The sequence below is a fragment of the Pseudopipra pipra genome, chromosome 9, assembly GCF_036250125.1.
Source record: "Pseudopipra pipra isolate bDixPip1 chromosome 9, bDixPip1.hap1, whole genome shotgun sequence".
Lineage (NCBI taxonomy): Eukaryota > Metazoa > Chordata > Aves > Passeriformes > Pipridae > Pseudopipra > Pseudopipra pipra.
The window spans coordinates 6,488,323-6,508,134 of NC_087557.1; the positions used below are offsets into that span (position 1 = coordinate 6,488,323).

At 48.6% G+C, this 19,812-nt stretch overlaps 1 long non-coding RNA gene across 2 annotated transcripts in view; it reads left to right on the plus strand.

The window, feature by feature from the left end:
• The first annotated feature begins 224 nt into the window (after positions 1-224).
• The window catches only part of LOC135418764 (uncharacterized), a 132,308-nt gene continuing 112,720 nt past the window's right edge, over positions 225-19,812 (plus strand). For both annotated transcript variants that reach the window (XR_010432648.1, XR_010432649.1), the window contains exon 1: positions 225-533. This is a non-coding gene — a long non-coding RNA (uncharacterized LOC135418764). The remainder of the gene's footprint in view (positions 534-19,812) is intronic.

Genomic DNA, 19,812 nt, shown 5'->3' on the forward strand with positions numbered 1-19,812 from the left:
TGGTATTTTGGGGACACTGGTCTGAACTGACTCTCAGTGTGCAGTTTGTGATGGTGTGGGTACATTTTCACCTGAAGGGAAGCAAAGCAAAGGTGTGGCCACACACATTAACTCTGCAGTAGAGGAGGAAGCTGAAACAAGGGGTTGGAGCCAGGGATTTTGGAGAGGATTAGGATTTGGATGGCCAGTGGCAGGGGTCTCCATGCTCAGTGAAGCCAAGGTCCAGCAACATGTTCTTTGGTGACACAAGGAAAGCTGCACGACAGGTCCTGGCTGTAGGTAGGGCAGCTCCAGGGTTCAGCTCCCTGGCACACACACCACTAACCCTCAGATAAGCTGGTGTCCTGCCTGTGTTCCTTGGCTCTGCCACACAGTGCTGCCAGGAGAACTTGTGGTTTGTGACATCAGCACCCCCACCTGCCCGGGCAGTCCAGTTTTGGAACAGCAGCGTTCCAAAACAGCCTGGAGACAGCGAGGCCCACCAGTGAATCATAAGCACTTGTGTTCTGCAGATGACTCTTCCACTGGGACGGGTGAGTCACAGCTGTGCTGGTGAGGGCTTGGGGGTAGACTAGGTCTGTCCTTCCACGAAGGATGGTGGAGCCTTCCCTGGCCCAAGAGCTCTGGCACCACCATGGCCTGTGCTGAGCTGAGAACCTTCTGAAAGCTCCTTCCATCCCACTGTTGAGAAAGGTGCCCGCTCGATCCCACAGCAGTGCCTATTCCCTGTGACCAGGTGAATGCTTGGGATGGTGCTGAGGGTATCCAGTGGTGCTGTCTGGCACCCACGGACTGGGTTCTCTCCATGGTGCTGCAGGCCAGTGTAAATCCCCTGTCCTGTGTCTCCTGCAGGGCCGTGTTGACCGCCTGTGCTGCCCTCCCAGCCGTGGGGGAGGTGATGCTCAGAGTTTCCTTGATGCTTGGTGGTGGCGGGGGCAGCAAGCGCTGCTGATCTAAACTGTGACAAGACCTTCTTCCCTGAAATTGCTGGGTTTAGCCTTGGGTGGTTTGTGAGTCCCTGGGAGCCTGAAGAGGGATAGTACTGGTGCATGGCTGGCTGGCAGGCTTGTCGTGGGTTTATCTTAATCCCAGAAATGAGGCTTCCCCATGGCTGGGACACAGAGGTCATGGCTTGTGGCTGCTGGATGAGGCCTTTGCAAGGCTGCACGTTCTCTCCAAAGCTTGCAGCCTCCCTTGGCGAGCCCTGAGCTCAGGAAGACACCCTTAGGAAGAGGTTTGGTCTCCTCATGGGCCGGGAACTCAGTGACTGGGAACTACAGGGTGAGCTGACACATGCCAGCACCCTGCTCTACTTGTTAGCCCTGCCTGGTACAGGAGACTGGACAGGAACCCTCCAGAGAGCCTTTCCCACTTTCTTATCCTGTGACTCGACACCAGGTGCCAGCCCAGCCCCAAGCCAGAATTGTCCTTTCTCTGTGCACTGTAGCTGCACTCAGGGTGATATTCTCACGCAGGGAAACCCTCCTCCAGCATCCAGGGAGGAGGAGAGGATGTGCAGGAGGGGATGAACAGCTCCCCCCCATTCCAGACACCTTTGGGGTGACAGGCTTGTTCCACCCGTAGGTGCTTGTGGTGGGCTGTCCCCCGTGACGCCTCTCTGCCACCTGGAAGGGAGCAGATCAGCAGCAACTGTGATAAACAGCTCAGGGCTTATTAGAACATCAGATACAAATAGAAAATGTTTCTTCTTTATTTTGTGGGAAGAGCTACAGGAAATCAAGCCACGTTGGGCAGGAAGTGGAGGTTACTGAGAACAGGGACAGGACAGCCAGGGGGGGTTGTGTGCTTCTGGCAGTGGTCTTGATCCACTGCTGTTCCACCTTAATTTCCTCATAGGGTCTTAGGAGCTTCAAGGGCTTTGGTGAGGGGGAGCAGGGATGTCAGGTCTGTAGCCTGACAGACAGTCTGCTTTGCTGTGCATCCTGCGCCTCCCAGCCATGGCTGGATGAGCACTCTCAGGAAACAGCTCTGCAGGGAAGGGTCTTAAGTCAGGACAGCTTATGAACTGTGATGAAATATATGGAGGTCTTGAAGGCTATGGCAGGGAAGTTTAAAGGGCACAATTGAAATGAACACCCTGCTTTACACATGCAGACCTGCAGACTTGTTGATAGGTGACTTCTGGGTGCTGGTATCAGGTGTAACCATATCAAAGTGGGTTCTGCCAAAATCATACCTGGATTGCTTTAGAATGTTAAGTGGGAAGCTGAATTCAGAGTAATCTTAGAAGTAAAATCCCCAGGAGACTCAAAAGTAGATTAAGATCCTAATAAGTTAAAGAATGTTAGAGGTGGCTATTGCCAGTATTGTGTTAATGAGACTATTCACCATCTAGGCACAGAAGTGTCACTTCCAGCTGTATCCCTGAAGAGCTTCAGACAAACAAGGTGATATTGAATCTCTTTGGGACTGGAGCTTTCCCAGTTCTTTTGAAGATTTGTCACACGGTTCTCTTGGGACCATTGTGGGCTGTTTGTGAGATGAAGTGTATCAAATTGAAAGTTTTAGGTTGGCTCATCAGCAAAGCGCTCAGTTTTTATGTGAAAGCAAAGGGCCTGAGTGTACAGAAGGGAATCCTTTGATATCTGGATATAGTTTGCAGCCTTCCATTGTTCTTCCTCTGCCATTGGTAACCCGTTTAACTGAGACATCCTTACCAAGAGATGGTACACTACTGTCTTCGTGGCTCAGCATGCAAAAGGTCTTGAACAAAGTCAGACATCTGTAACAGAATTTTCTTAGGCTTGGAAAGGACTGTATTATTTGGGTAAGCAGGAGTTGCTGGGGAAAGTGGAAAGAAGTGAGAAGAGTGTATTGGGTTTACATAGTAAGGTTTTGGTAGCGGGAAGGCTACAGGGGTAGTTGCTGTGAGAAGATGCCAGAAGCTTCCCTTATCTCCGATATAGCCAGTGCCAGATGGACCCACCGCTGGCCAAAGCTGAGCCCAGTAGTGACACTGTACTGCCTCTGGGACAATGCATTTCAGAAGGGGAAAAACCCTCACCCTGGCAGCAGGAGAAGACAGGAGTGAGGTTGTGTGAGAAACACAGCTCTGCAGGCACCAAACTTGGTGAAGAAGGGAGGGGAGGAGGTGCTCCAGGTGCTGGAGCAGAGTGCAGACCATGGTGACTCAGGCTGCTCCCCTGCAGCTTGTGGAGGTCCAGGAGGGAGCAGATACCCACCTGCAGCTCACAGAGGACTCTGTGCTGGGGCAGGTAGAAGCCCAAAGGAGGCTGTGACCCAGTAGGAGTCACCTTCACTGGAGCAGGCTCCTGGCAGGACAGTAGACTTGAGGAGAGAGGAGCTCCTGCTGGAACTGGTTTGCTGGCAGGATTCGTGACCCTGTGGGAGCAGTCTGTTCCTGAAGGACTACACCCTGGGGAAGGGGCCGGTGCTGGAGCAGTTTGTGAAGAACTGCAGCCTATGGGAAGGACTCATGGTAGAGAAACTTGTGGAGGACTGTCTCCCATGGGAGGGACCTCATGCTGGAGCAGGGGAAGCGTGTGAGGAGTTCAACTCCTGAGGACAAAGAAGCAGCAGAGACAATGTTTGATGAATTGAGCACAACACCCATTCCCTTTGTCCCTATGCTGCTGGGGGGAGGAGGTAAAGTATTCAGGAAATTTGAATTTGTATGATACAAAACCACTTTCTGGGATGGAGGGACCCCAGAGAAGGATTTTTCTGGGCAACTCCTTGTGGCTCACCCGTGGCAGGTAGCAGGAAAGTCTTTGAGCTGGAACAGACAGAGGAGCAGAGACCAAAGGCAGAAGTGGGTGACTTTCATCTCTCCTACTCCTTAGCCAACTTTTGCAGTATTTGCCTTGTAGTGACAATGCAGCTTAGTGTTGAAGTGTTAAAAACTACCATTCTTGGGGAAAAATATAGAAAGGTTTTACACTTAATAGAGAAAGGCCCGAGACTCAGTGGTGGAAAACAAGCTAATCTGGGTGAAAACTGATACACCTGGTGATTTGTTAGCCTGACAGATTCTGATTTCTGGAATCCTCCACACCTGTGTGGAGACCAAGGCACAGGAAAAGTTAATTGTCCTAATTGGGCAAATTACTTAAAGCAGGGTAAAGGAAGCAGAGGTTGGTTCAATTGTGGTGTGCTGTGCTGGCTGGCAGGTAAGGCTGTTTGCTCTCTTACTTTTGTGCTTTAAATTCTGCGGCTTAATGTTCCTGTTGAGGCCTAGGGTGTTTTATGGACTTGGATTTTGCTGTGTGTGTTTGAAACTGGTCTGGCTTTGTGCTAATTCATCTCTGGTTACTGAGAAAGTGCATCAAAAGGAGGCTTGGATTCTTAATAATCCACCAAACATCTGTTTCTGAATAGTGCTAGAGGGTGGACAGAGGCTGTGGGGACCTTTTGTCTGACCCAGGAGCTGGTGGTGTGCTGTGTGGTTACCACATTTTCTGTGTAATTGCTTGGAATGATGTCTCTGGTGGTTCTTTGGGACAGCTGGTGATACAGAGGCTGGACAAATGTGAAGGCAGCAAAATCCTATTCAAAAAGAAACGTTCTCTTTCCCTCCTGTGTCACTGATACCTGGTCTGCAGAGGGATTGGTGCACCTTGGTTCTTAAAATCTCAAGTCCTGTCTGTGCTGCCTGGCTGCAAAAATGGTGAAAGCTGTGCCCCCGTGACTTGGCTACTGTGCAGCTCCATATCACCCTTTTTGCAGGCCTTTGGACAGCAAGACCTTCAGGACTGCAGTCACAAAGGTGTTCTTCTGTGGTCGTAAACCAAAATGTGAACTTTAGGTCTCGCATGAGAGTGAGTGAGACTGTACTAACCAGCAGTCACACAGGGATCAAAGAGTGTTTACAGGAAAGGAAGCCACCCAAGAAATCACTCTTGATGATTTTACCTGATGATCCGTGCTCCCTCTCTGCACCTCTGAGCACTGGCTCTCCCTCAGGCAGCTGCCTAACTTTTAAGGGCCCAAGTGACTAAACAGGTACGTGCAGGGCTGTGCCCCAACACAGGCACTTCGACTGGAGTGTTCCCAGCTTTTCTGCCATGAACCCCCTGGAGCAGAAGGGGATGCTCTGGGCTGGAGTGGAGCAACTGCGGGCACTGGATGGAGCTGGCTGTGGATTCTGCAATGTGAGGTAAGGGGGAAGAGGGACTCTGCAGCTGTACGGCGTGGAGGGGCTCCTGCTCCAAGGTGGGGTTGGGTGCTGTGCCTGATGTGGTTTGAGTCTAGGAGAGGTGTTGGGGGGCATTTCTACGCAGTTTGTCTCAATCTCCCTCAGCGCTGTTTCATCAGAAGCAGCGCAGTACAAGTGCTTCCCCTCTGAAAGCTGATCTGGTGAGATAAGGTACTAGGTAGGCATTTCCATTAGACATAAAAGAAAATAACCCTTTTTCCACCACCACCATACTGGTTCCATGCCCTGGAGGAGTGAGATGAGAGGAGGCAGGAGGGCTGAGTGGGTAGAGCTGAAGACCAGTGCTGACTCAGGGTCTAGCAGCAACCCAGGACTTCTCTGTGCTTGGGTAGCCTGTGTGGGAAATGGAGCGGCAGCGTTCGGAAGGAATGGGCGTCCACTGCTGCTCCAGATGTCAGTAACCCCTGCACAAGTGGATCTTTTGACTTGTTTTATGTCTTGTCCTTGCCTTGTTGTGCCTCAGCTGAGTGTGCTTCTAGCCTTCTCCTCTCTGCAGTGGGGCTGGAAAAGGGCAAAAAAGACCCTGTGTGTGTATATTGATTAGCTGTACTGGGGGATTGAAATGCAAAGCCTTCTCCATTACTTATTTTTCATTTTGTTTTCATTTTCAACTGTTGTGTATTGCCTTTGATTTCTTTGTCAAAGGCTGAGCACCTTCCTGCCAACTTTCTCAGGGCTGTGCCCAGTGTGAGGTCCTCCTGCTATACCCAGTGCCAGTGTTAACCGTGCTTGTCCAGGGTTGTTGAGTGAGGCTGGAAGGTGGGAGTCCTCTTTCCATAAGTCCCTGGGAAGGTTTTTGAAAGGTTTTGAGTGAGAGAGGTTAATTCCTTGCAGTGCTGTTTCCATCCTGTAATACCTCAAGTTCTCAGCCATGCTGAGAGATGTGGCAACCAGGGAGTTTTGTATCAGAGCTCTTACTTTTCCATATATGAAATGAGCTGACTTTAAGAAATGGGAGAAGTACCATTTCTCTTTTTAAAGCCCTCTTGTCTTGCTCTAAAACTCCCTGCTTGGGCGAATGTGTTGCAACTCCTAGGCTTACTAATTTGGTTTTTTGCCAGAGGGTGCATGTTTGTCAGCAGGTTTTGAACAACAAGATGTTTCTTATTTCCCAGCTAACAGAAGAATCTTCATTTAAATCCTTGTTTGAAAACCACATTAGTGGCTTACTTTACTATGCTGGCTGGTAAATGGAGTTGGGTTTTTTTATACCCTTGGGGATGATATTGCAAAGGATTTAAGGTCTCTGTTCTAGCTGTAATTCTGCTGTTAGGACAATAGGATTCTTGTGATTCTTTCTCCTCTGAGGTTTTATCCCATTTTTCTGATTTTTTTACTGTGTCGATTTGGAATTCTGTGAGTGTTGCTCTCGGTGAAAGTGCTGCTGGCTTCATCCTGCCCTGACTGGAGGCTGTGGCAAGGGAAAGCCTGGTATCAGATGAAGTGTCTGGAGGAACATGTGGAGGGAGGCAGAGAGAAAGGGAAATATGTGGAGGCTGAGCAGAAATGCTGATGGCTGGGCAGTGTGTGGCATTGGAGCAGACCCAGAGGGCCCTGAACTCTGAGACATGGGCATTGCGTTTGTCAGCCCTGGCACGGGGGAGGGGAGAAGTGCAAGCAGTTCTGCGTGCTGTGTGATCAGTGTCATAGATACCCAAATAAGTAGGAAAAATGCTATCCTCCTGGTGATTCTGCCTCCCCCAGAATCACTCGCATCTGGATTGTTTTTACCCTGCCCACATGTTTCACGTTTCGGCTGCTCCAATGAGCACATGAAACCACCCTCCCACTGCTGAGTGACTCACGCTGTCACCCCTCCAGGAAACCAAACGATCATCTCGCTGTAGCTGATAGCGGCGGCTCCTCCTCAGCTTCACAGGTGGTCCCACGCCTCCAAAAAGCTGCTCGCAGCAGCTCCAGGGGCATCCCCACCTCCTCAAATTTCAAATGTACTCTGGAGATCAGAGAGCCGAGCTCCTCCGCTGCAGCCCGGGGCTGGGTCACCTCTGCACGGAGCAGGCGGGGATTCCTCCCCGGGTTGGCTTTTCTCTTTCCTGCTTTGAGCTGGGCTGCCCTTCGAGGCTGCCTCGCTGTGTTCTGTGCCCCAGCCCTTTCCCTGCGGCAGCTGCGCGCAGCACAGTCACGGTGTTGCTGTGCGGAATAAGGCGAGGATGCCTTAGGGGAAAGCCTGATGGAGACACCGCGTGGGGGTGGGAGGAACACTGCTGCAGGAGCAGTGGGAAGGCTGTCTCTCACTCTATATTGGATTTATGATTGCTCTAAATAAGAACTTCAGAAAACCAAGGCAGTTTGTGGGAACAGTCTAGTGTGCACATGCTACTGCCAGGGCAGTCCCCAGTGCATTGTGACTCTTGCTTTTTCCATGTGAGATTTTTGCTTTTCTTGGCAAAACAGTGGACATTCAGGATTTCTCTTGTTTCTTCATCCTACCTAGATGGTGATCCATGGGTGTTTGACTGTAAACTGTCTGAATAGGTGTGAACCCTCTGTCACTCCCATGGCCCTGCCTCCCCCTTCTCCTCCCCCAGCTGACTGACAAAAGGCTGAGTTTGCTATGAGCTGGAATGATGGGGGTGGACACAGGCTATCTCCCTTTCAAAGCAGGGGCGAAACACAAATTAAGTCTGAAACTGCCTGTTTGGTTAGTCCAAAGCATCTGTCAGGGTGGTGTGTATATTACTTTTAAAGAACATCTGTCAGTATTCAGTCTGTTCAAAGCCACCTAGCCTCATGGGAATTCAGTGCTGCATCTTCATCCCACCAGTGTGACTGCCGAAAGTCACAGCTGTGGGGGTGTGGGACAAGGTTGAGCGTGTTGGCACCTGGAGGATGCCCTGCAGCTCACAGCTTCCTCAGCTAGCAGTTTCCCTGTGAGATGGGTATTAAGATGTGTACTGGGGACCTTTCAAGTACCTTGGGCCACAGAAGGAAATGCAAACCCTTTAAAGCAGTCAGGTTGAAGGCCCATGCTCTGGTCCTTGGAGAAAATCCCTGCAGGACACAGGGAAGAGCAGAGGTGAGGTCCCTGCACTGGATCAGTAGGAGATGGATCAGTCCTGCCACCCTCGGGAGGGGCTGTGCTTTCTGAAATCTCCCATTACTGGTGCAACACTGGGTTTCCTGTCAGTTCCTCAGTGCTTTTTATTTTGGGTTGGCAAGATGCATGTTATCATGACACTGACACCTGTTATCTTTCTTGTGTGGAGAGATGCACAGATGTTTTACCAGATATGCATTGCACAGACTGTGCTCTGTTTTGCCATAAGGACTGACCTCAAAAATGGCCAGAGCACTGGATTCATCTGGAAGCATTTGATTTGTGGCATGGGCTCCCTAAATGACCTTATTTAATTGCTGGCTCTTTGAGGCACGTCGATATGTTCCATGTGTGTGAAAGCCCAACATGGGAATGCCTTGGTTTTACTCTGACAGTGCAAACAGATGGTAGTGTTGGTGCTGCTCTGTGGTGGCCCTGGTGGAGCTTGAGCACAGACCACTAGATGTCTGTATAAACCAGGGTGTGACAAGCAGCAGTCCCAGCTGTGGGTAATGGGTTTGTTGGTTTATCAAAAGGGGGGAGATGGAGCACAAGGTCATAAATTTCAGTCTTGTGCAGAGAGCTCAGGAGGGTGGCAGTGAAGGAGGGGATCAGAGGCAGGTCCTGCAGCAGAGTGGGATGGTGGATGACCAGGAGGCATCTTGGAGGAGTCTGAGGCCAGGCTAATGCTGCCACCTCGCAGCACTCTGGTGGGACCTGCTGTGCCATTGTGGTCAGAGCTCAGGAGCCCCTGCAACCCCAATGAAATCTGTCCCTTGCCAAGAAACCTTGTTTTGTTTAATGGGAAAAGAGAGGCTTTTGCTCTTTGCCTGCAGTGAATCCTTCCAGGTGCAGGCTTGACATCACCTCTGTGGTACAGTTCTGTCTCTGCTGTGTGAGGGGTTGGTGCAATTGTGCTTTCACTGGGGAGAAGGTGCTTTCTCAGCTTGCAATTTCCCCGTGAGAGGGGCATTAAGGTGTGTATTGAGGAACTTTCAAGTATGCTGGGCCACAGGGGGAAACACAAACTCTTCAAAGCTCCAGGTTCAAATGGTTCTCCACACACCATCGCAGCAGCTGTGCCTCTGAGCACAGTGACTGCTTCGAGCAAGGGCTCACAGATCTCTTTGGAAAGAGAGATCAAGGTGGTGAGAAGGAGCCCAGTCTCTCTTCCCTCCCTACTGGCAGAGCAATGTGTGCCTCTGCTCCCCAGATCTTCAGGTGTTGGTTGAACCTGTGTCCCACCCCACAGAGCTGCGTTTCCCTGCCAAAGCAACTTGCTTTGCTTTGCCTCTGCAAGATAAGGTGCTGCCAGTACCAGAGGGCAGCTGCCCACCCACAGCTGCTGGGAGGTAGAGGAGGCTCTCCCTGTGTTAGTCCTCTTGCACAGATCCTCTAAACCCACTAGAGGGCAGGGAAGGTCTGTGAAAGAGCAGAGTGGCCTCGAAACCTGCAGGAGGGAGCTCAACTGTCCCTGGGGTGAGATCCTGCTGGCTGCTTTCTGGAGTCCCGGGGCAGGCTGGTCTCGCTGCAGCCTGGGCTGGGGTAGGAGCAGTCCTTCGTTTCCCAAATCACATCCCCTCTGCTATGCTCCCCTGAGACCGTCCTGCATCCTCATAGATCCTTTCTACCCTGTACCATCTTGCTTTGTCCCTTGTTCCTGCTCCACCAGCCCAGGCTGGAGCACTGCCTCAGCCTGCCTGGGATGCTCAGCCCTGTCGTAGAGATCAGGGAGGCTGCTCCAAGGAGGAGCAAGCAGCCTCTGTGCATGGAACATCTGGTGTTTCACGGGTGCCCCATGGCTAATTTGGAGGGCTCAGTGGCTGAGCTGGAGTGTGAGCCCCTGAGCCACAAAGCACAGGAAGATTGTGCAAGGCAGACAGCACCTTTGCAAGGTAATGGAGGAGCAGCACGTCCCCCTTGTGCCGGCTGTGTGGAGGAGTTACGGCAAGTGGCAAAGTCCAAAGGGACTGTGTCCCCTTACCAGAGATTGTGGGTTAGCCCAATGCAAGGGACATCTGTGGCTGGGGGGAACTGGCCTGTGATCCACACACAGCTGAGCCTTGGAGCTCGGTAGGACTGGGGGGAAGGTGTAGCCATGGGAAGATAATTACTACATGCTGTGCTCCCTGGGCTGCATCACACCGAACATGTGCATGAAGTTCCTGGGTGGAGGGACTTCAGGAAGTGGCTGAAGGCTGGATGGCATTATGACATCTGTGGGTCATAGAAGACCCCCAGCTGTGGGTTTTCCCACAACTCCCAGGAATGTGGCTGTGGTCTCTGAGGATGCTTAGTTATACCTATGCTTGCTGCCTCATCTAACAGAGGGCAGGGTAAGGCAGGCAGAGTGGGCTACAGCGGAAGATGAGCCAGAGGATGCTGAGATACTGCGTGAGGGATCAGAGCCACAGCACAGCGGGGAGATGTGGAAAGGGGGTGATGTGGCAGAGCTGTTCCTGTCTCCTGCCCTGATCATTAAAAGAAAATGTATCTGGTTTTCTTGAAGGAAGCTTGGGCTTTCAGGAAGATCTGTCTGCGGAGGTCTGTGCCTAATTAGGATATTGCTCAATGGTGTTTGTCAGGACCAGCATTTGTAAAGTATGGAGCAGAACAAGTGTCTCTTGGGGATCATCTTCCCCCCCCCCCTCCTTTTTTTCTTTAATTCCAGTTAGCAAGCCATTCTATCCAAAGTTTGGACAGATAGTTTCCAAATTAATTGCTTAAATCATAGTATTGGACATGCTCTGATGTACCCTTTGAGGGTACCTTTGAGGAAACCAATTAATCCATGTTTCAGGGTAGTCACCAATTCTTGCTCCTGTGTGCTCCTCACTGTTGCACCTATTTTTGAATCCAGCAGATATTTGCCAGCTTGTGTGTGAATGATAAGGGAAGTGGACTGTATTTCTTTCCTAGGAAAGAAAATTTGAGTGTGTACATTTCTGAGACAGCTGAGAACAGAGCATGGAGCCCAGTGAAGGCAGGACTAAGGCTCAGCTGACTACCTTGCAGCTGGGCTATGTCAAATCCAGGAGTTTGCATCCCGTGCCAACAGGACTTACGTGCACCCTCTGGCAGCCTAGCCACATGAATTTTTGATTTTAGAACTTCAGAGCTCTGTGGATCAGTGTATTTGGCTGATAGTCAGGCTTTTAATTCTCTAAGCCCTAGATTTATTCCCAAGCCAAACAGATGTACTGTTAATACTGTTTGAGCTGCCTGGAAACACTTGCCCACCGTTTGTTGCTGAGCAGAACTGCAACACGCTGCCAGAGAAGGTCAGAGACATCTGACCTTTTTTGCTGGGTGCTCCCTCCTTTTAAGCTTTCTTCTTGTAGAAGCATCTTTGTCCAGCACATTGGCCTGTTTTGCTTCCCGTGACTTGGCTGGATGCACTTCTATAGCACGTAGCCAGTAGGACCAGAGAGAACACAGAGATGAAATAGGGTCAGCTAAGAGCACAGCCAAGTTCAAAGGAGGGGAAATAAAGTGTGTTCCGTGTCTGGCCAGAGATCTAATTTCTAATTCCCAGCTGAGGAGGTTTTCAGTAAGTGCTGAATGAGCAAGCTGGTGCCATGGTAACTGGGTACACATTTGACATCAGCAGTATCTGTGGCTGCAATAATTGATCGATGTTTGCAGCCACTGCTTGCAGCTGTGACTTCTACTAGACAATTCATGCTGATTTCCTCTCTTTGGGTTGAGGGTCCCAACACACACCCTATTTTGTGGTATATGTTCTGTTATTTTGGCTGCTGCCTCCATTGCAGAGTGCTGTGCATTTGCCTCTGGCCTGTTTCTCCCCAGTAACCAAACTCTTGGTAGCGTGCACACTGGTGGGACTTGTTCTTATGGTTTGGCCTCATCGCTGCTACGGTGGCATTCTTGTTGGAGATGTTGGGAGTGGACTTGAGATCATCACCCAGGCTCACAGTGACTTACTGTACGCTCAGACTTGTGCCATGTGCGAGCGAGGTGACCTCCATGTGGAGATGATCACAAGGGAAAATACGTCTTAGAGGGGTAAGGTGAGATCAAGAGCTGGAGGTGGGAGAATTTGCACCCACCAGCTGACCTTGTGAGGCCTTCCTAGCTATGTTCACAGAAGATCTGTGACTAGACCCTAATCTTGGGGTAACACCCAGGCCTGATAAGGCTTGGTTTACAGCTCTGTGAAAATACAGGGTTAGAACCAGCCATGAGTGGGAAAACCTTATTAGCTACACTAGTGAGATGAGTCAAAACCTTCAATATTCAGTGTCCTGCACTGGCATTTCTGAAATGAGATGCTGAGCAAGTCTGGACATGCTCCTATCTGAAGACAGCTGCTTATTTGACTGACAGCTTTTTATTGGTAAGCTTGGAAACTTATTCCTCATCCCACAAAAATCTTTCCCTAAGGGAGAACTAGCTGAAATTACCCATGAACCCAACATTGTACTAATTTCTTTGCTAGCCTGATAGATTCTTTTGTTCTTAAGATGGTTCTCTCAGTGTTTAAAAATGCTTTGATTCCTCTGGGCATCTTTCAAGCAAGCTCAGAACTGTAGCTTCTCCCACCTTATGAGCTGGTTGGTTGGCTGGCTCTGATGTGGTTTGTGGTTACATGTAATGTTGCTCATGTGGCCATCCCGTGCTTTTGATTTTCTGAATCACCAGTGAGTGCACTTTCACAAGCAGGTGTGAGCCTTGCTCAGGAGATGTGTGTAAATACCATAGAGAGTTGCTGAGAGGCTCAGCTTCTTCCAACCTGACCTGCAAGGTCCCTGTGCCTGTTGGAGGTGTGGGTGTGTGGGCTCCAGGTGCTGCTGCAGCAGGTATTGTGGAGCCCAGCACCAGTATTGTGCAGAACCTTGCCAGGTACAGTCCTTGCCCTGAGCTGCTGTGGACTCCAGCCACCCTCCAGTGCAGGATGAAGTTCCCCAGGGTTAGATGGTATCTGCTGAGCAATAAGAGCTGGGGATCCAGTCTCATTCCTCACTTGCCAAACTATCCCCCCCCTATTGCTGGGTTGATGCAATGCTTGAATCTTGAAAGATTCAAAGAGTCTTGGTGTTGACCTGAAGACATTACTCTACTGGTGCCCATTCTGTGTGTCTTAAGCAAATAAAAGATTGGTGTCCCAGCTTGCCAAACCAGCTCTAACATGTCAGTGGCAGAGGCCAGGTATGATGCTGCCATTGGAACACAGTGCTGAGTCAGTGCCTTTTCTGCTAAAACATGGCCAAGCAAACTTTGCGGGATCTCTGGTTTCTCTAAATTGTAGGTCAGGCACAGGTGTGTCAGAGGCTGGGTCCAGTGGGTGCAGGTGGAGTTTGGAGCTACCATGCTGTTGCTGGTCCAGACTCTGAGGTATCTCACAGAAATGGTATGTTCTGTTCTACTGGGCTGTGTGGAACCAGATGCCATGAGGAGCTGGGTTCAGTGCATCTGCAGAGAAATATCATGAACCACGCCAGCCCAGGGGAGACATCTCTTGACTCAGCAGGATGATAATGAAAAACGTGTCACAGTTGATGAACCAAGATACTGTTTAGAGGAAAAGATATCTAAGAGCTGGAGTTGTGTTGGTGCACAACCCTGGTGCACAGGGTCTTCCTAGCACACTTAGAGTAACTTGCAGGTTGTCTCAGTCTCTCTGTGTGCTGCCTCAACTGCATCTTCACCTCTCTGTCTGAACACTGCTGAGCTTACAGCAGTAAGTTGGCAAAGACAGCTAAACCACAAAGAGGAGCTTTCAGAAAGGCCTGGCTGTTGAACAGCAATGTGAAGTCCCCACTCCTCTGCTGAAAGATAGCCAGAGATACAGGACGTTGTTTTGGCAATGGTAGTAGATGTACGGGGTGTCTGAGCAGTAGTGGGAGGATGATAGGAAAGAGGGTGCCCTGGATGAGAAGATGATTGCAGCTCTGCTCCGAAATGGCACCCAAGGAAACAAAATCTGGTCGATGAAAGGCGCAAGCAGAAGGAATAGTGAAGCTGGAGGTGAGAAATAGAAACCAGTGGTTGAGGTCACCCAGAATCGAGACTCAATCAGAGAAGAGGTTTCTTAGGAAAAAAGGAATACCATTAAGACCCTTTTTAGAAAGGTGAATGTTTTACTGTGTAAAAATCCTGAGAGATTTCCCATATAACTGCCACTTGGAGAGCTTCTGATCCCACCCTCACAGATGTGAAACAAATCAAAGGGTACTGCAAGCATCCTCTTGAACCAACGAGTCTCTTTAGCACTTCTGCAAAGGAAGTGACCTTTTTCTTTGGTATTTTCCTCATGCCATCGAGTTCATAATCCTCTTCTGCCTCTTTTAAAAAATGAAAGAAAAAAATACCATACGAAGCAAATTAGCCAAATCTTAGTAGCATATCCAGGATATATTACAGACAGGTGCCACTCAGCTTGCTAAAGTTTTTCTGCAGTGTTTTCTTATGTCACTCATTTTGTATAAGTCAAGCACTTGTGACACCCTTAGTAGTGTTTGCCTTCTTGCCATCTAGATAGGTGCCCTATGCTTCCATTAGCAAATTTTATTTGGAAGTGCTTTGCACGTCTGTCTCAGTCTTTTGGCACGCTGGCCCAATTAATGTTCAAATCCAGCGTTCAGGGCCTGGCTCACTTCCTTTCATTGTGTTGTGCAACGATGCATTTCACTTCCAATATCAGAGACTGGTGGTGCTGTGCAGCTGTCTGAGAAAGGTCACCGAAAGTCAGAGGAGTTTCACAAAAAACACAGATGAAAAGTTGACTCAGATTCACTGAAATGAAGAAAACTCTTTTTTCTTTTTCTTCTTTTAGAATTATGTTTTTTGTGAAACTCACTGGTTTTGCTGTGACCTTTATCTTTTACTCAGTCGTAAGAGACCTTGTTTTGGCAGGCACATGGGGAATGACTTTAATACAGTGTGTGCACCCTATGCTCAATGCTGAAGGGTGGATTGAGATTTCCTGTGGCAATCCTGTCACCAATGGCTCGTCTTAAAGTCATCTGCTGTTGCTGGTGCCATGTTGTGCCCTGGGGGTCATATCCAGAATTGTTCCCTTCATCCATGCAGGTGGTAGAGAGGCACCTCTTCTGTGATTTGATGCCATCCTACCCGTTTTTCTTGCCCATCACTGGCAGAAAAAGATCTTGAAAGATCAGAGCAGTGGCCTCTGTGTGAGTGGCAGTGTTTGGCACTGTTCATCAGCCTGGCCTGAATTTAGAGGGTTTTGCTGGCATCCAGCTGCAGTGCCAGGCAGACGTGCTGTTAGTGTGGCTCCTACATCCTTTGCTTATGGCACAGTATCTTCTCTGTGTGTAACCAACCATCAGTATCTGATGAGGTGTCAAGAAGGTGCTGTCGAGAATAGAGAGCACTGAGAGGTTTTGATGCTCTAGGTATTTCTGGGGAGGGGTGTGGTAAGAGGCCACCGTTTCAGGTGACATCAGGATGCTATGAAAAGCCTGTCGAGTGTTGCGTCTTGCTTTGAAATCAGCAGGTATTGGCTGTGGCAGCTGATGGGCTCTGTGTGGGTTGGTGGTTCCCGCAGACACCACTGAAACCGCTGTTCTTGCCTTGCCTCTGCCATCTCGAGAGAGCTTGGGAGCACAGTGGGGCCCCGGCGACGCTGCGCCGCAGGTGGGAAAACATTCCCTCCTGACACGCCTGCTTTGCCCTTTGGAAGTTCCATATATACGTGAGTCGTACCTGGCTAAGTTTGTAACAAAGAGAGAAGCTTTCTCAGAATGGAGTGAGTTGGCTGCCAGAGACAAACGTCCCAGTGCTGCAGGATGGGTGATGGTAGGGGGACTTGATTCTGCCCAGACACTGTGATTTTTAAGGAAAAGTGAATTTAAGTGCTGGTTGCAGAGCAAGCTGTAAAAATGGGAGGCCTCTCATTTTGGTGTTTTGAGAGCTGGAGACGAGCGAGTTCCTCAGCTGCAGCTCTCCTAGCCCAGGATATTTTTGCCTGTGGAACTTGCTTTTTGACTGTGGTAATAGCCTAGAGCTCTGGAACACTCTTAGGGCTCCAAGCTCAAATAGTCTTTGTGCTATAACCATTCCCATAACTCTAGGGACACCTTTCCTTTGTCCCCTTCCAATGAGAAGTGAGTGGGAGTCACTGTGTCTCACCAAGCCATGTAAAAGGAAGGGAGCTTGTCTAGGGCATGTGGGTCACTTCACCATTAACAGATGCAAAATCCCTCAAGGATGGTCCCAGCATCACCAGCTTCAGCATACCCTATCAACCTAAACAGTGTGATTGGGTGGATCAAGTGTAAATGCTTGTGAACATCATCTTTATTTTGTGTAGCTTTGAAACCAGATGGCAAGCTGGGAAGAGAAGGCTGATCTTGATGAAAATGTGTCTTTGGGAGCCTCTGGTAACGCTTTCACAAGACTGTAGAGAAAGTACAGCCTAAATTCTCAAGTAAATCCAGAGAAGTCACTTTAAAGCTGTACCCTCTCTCTCTTTTGGAGTTACAGGAACAGCAGCTGATATCCTACATAATTTTGAAGGTCTATGAGGTCCAAGTCCTGAAGTCATTTTCAGGGCATGTCCTTATTGTAAGACTACAAGGCTGGACTTCTCAGTGAGTTGACTAGCTGATCAGATAAGGTGGTGTGCTTTCTGTGGGTTGAAACGGATTGAGTGTGTGTAAACAAAGAAGAAAGTTGTCTAGATTTAAGTAAAGCTGTGATTAAAAACTTTACTGGGGTAGAACCTGCAGAGGAATCATCGGGCCTTGGGTATGCAGCTGGTTTAAGGTGCCTTTAGGCAAAGTATAGCTGCATTTGCTGAGCAGTAGGAAATGTGTGTCTTTTTGCTGGCCCTCTTTGGTCATGGTGAACTGCATCTGAGAGCAGAGGGGTCATGCACTCTCCCCAGATGCACGAACACACTTGTGCCTCTGATTTGTAAATCCTTAGAGGTTTGTCTGTCAGGCAGTAACTCTCTAAGCTTGCTGTGAGTTGTTTTCAGCCCGTCAGGAATCAGTTAGAAGCTGATGGGAAACAGGCAATTCCTTAAATGAGAATCAGCATCAAGAGCGTTTGTGCCTGTCCAGCTTAAGTAGCTGAAGTTCACAACTTGAACCTCACTGGAATAACTTGCTCTGCCCCTTCACCAGCTAGACAGCATTCAGTATGTAAGTCCACAGGAAATGACTCCTAACTAGACAAGACAGAGACTGCTAAGAGGTGCAGTAGGAGTTGCTCTGTTGGGAGACAATCAGCTGTACCAAAATAGAATCTTGGGATGACTGGACATGAGGGGTACTCCCTAGGGCTCAGCCTTAACTACTCTTTTCATTAACTCCCCCAAAATGAAAACCTGTCGCTGATTAAAAAAATGTGTTTTGGATAGAAGTTAGGAAATAATTTCAGTATGGGGGAAGTGCCAAAAATATCATACCAGGAATGCTTAGACCAAAGTAGAAGAAAAGGGCTGAAACTCAGCAGTAGGATGTTCAAGGGTGCTCAGTGACTAATAATGAAAACCTGTTCTTAAGCAGGAGTCTCATCAGTTAGAAAATACTGAGAAGAAGAAAAGGTGTCTGTGTACTGGCCCATCACAGGATGACTGCAAACCATCTATGTGATGTTCTTGTGAAAAAAGCTAATCTAGTGTGAGGGTCCACCAGGTGATTTTTGGTGGGGTCTAGTCCCCTGCTGTGGCAGTTGTGAGGAACAACAGTGTAGATGGGAGCTCCTGGCAGTTCCCTGTGGCTCATCTCCTTGGTTTGCTTCCTCCTGCACTCACATAGGATGAGGCAAGATAAGCGGGAAGCTGCTGGGACAGTCTGGGAACACCTTGTTTGTGTCCTTGCTTTCAGCTGAAGTTTGAAGCAGTGGGTATCTAGACCTGGCTTCTCTTTGTGTTGAAGCAGTACCATTGTTTGGAGAGGCCAGAAAATGCTGTTCTGAGCACAGCTGGAAGGAAAAGAGCTGGGTTTGTGTTTTAGCAACAGGAGGAATTTCTTGCCTGGAGCCATACAGGCGTGTGTCAGTGGCTTAGTGGTGGATAGGTCACACAGAAATAGCTTTTAAACAGAAATTTTCATTTGGAGAAGTTAAACGTCACGGGCTTTATTCTTTTCCCAGTTGCATCCTCCTTTCTGAGATGTACTCTGACCCACCTCAATGTGAGTAAAATCAAGAGCAGCTCTTGTATTTTCAAATACATCTCTGCCTCTGTAGCAACTGTCAAATACAAAACTTACTCCTAAAGCCACTGGTTTTAAAAGAACCACTGGAAAGTTTAGGATTTCACTTTGACTAAGGCTGTTTTTCTTTTTATGGGAACATCACAAAGCCTCTCCTTTCTTGATACAGTTTTGAGCGAACAGATGCTGGGATAGCCCCTTTGAGGGAGCAGTCTGTTTGTTTAGGTTCATGTGAAATTCAGACTCAAAGGTGAAATAATTAATAGCATGTGCATTTGTTTTTGTTTTGGGAGAATGCTTATAAGCCAAAGTACATGCTACTCTGATCCAGATACTGAAATCATCCAGACAGCTGATTCACAAAGGCTGATTTTCCAGTAAAACTTTGTATGTTGTTAAGGTTTGCCTGAAAATTTAGCACAGGAAAGTCTTTGGGTCAGAAAAGGTTGATTTTTTTTTTTTAATATTTTTTTTTTTCCTACAGTAAAGTCTAAACAGGTCAGATTTTCTTCAGCAAAAAAGTATTACTTGTTGAGGGTTTCTCTTGGTAAAGCAGAGACTTTTTTTGTAGTTGCCAGTCAAACAGCGACAAACTACAGATAAATTGCCAGTGCAACATGATAAACTCATCATGGTATGAAACCAAGTTGCTGTTCAAACGGCACCACTAACAAATTCCTTGTGGCTTGATATTAATGTTGTGGTCTACCTTGTTACAGATAAGGAAATTGAAATTATTTTAATATTAAACTAAGAAACATACTGAAACTTAGAATTTTCAGAAGACAATTAAACCGTCATTTTTATTTACTGTAAGCCTTCTTTGTCTTATTTTCTTACAAAAAGAAAGACTGCTTGGACTACCAGCACTTGCTTGTGTACACGGGTATTTATCTGGAAATAACTGCCAGCTTCAGCTGGGTAATTCTGATTAATGAAGTATTTTGGGCCAGCAGTACTGACAGTTTTGACAGATGAGCCTGTGACTGACTGCAACACTTTCTGGGGTTGCCACCACAACTTCTCACAGGCATTTTAGTTTGAATTGGCTCTATGAGTCATTTAAACCTATATCTTATGCTGAGAAGTGTAGCCCTGAGCACAGGTGCCTCTGTGTCTCTTTCTGGGAGAAGAGCAATTCCTTTGCCTGCTCCCATGTGTTGCTTTGTGTGTGAGAACTGGCCCTTGTTACCTGTGCTCAGGTGAAGTCTGTGGGGCTGCTCACCTTCAGCATCATGCAAAGAAGCTGTGATGCTCCCAGGAGAGAAAGCTGGCCTGGGAGCTCAGCGAACCCAGCACAAATCTGATACCCTCTCTGTGCCTCAGTTTCTTAGGAGACAGGGACAATAAAGCCTACCTTCCTAGGAACAGATATATGAGGGTGAGCTTGGAGAAAAACAGTGATTGAG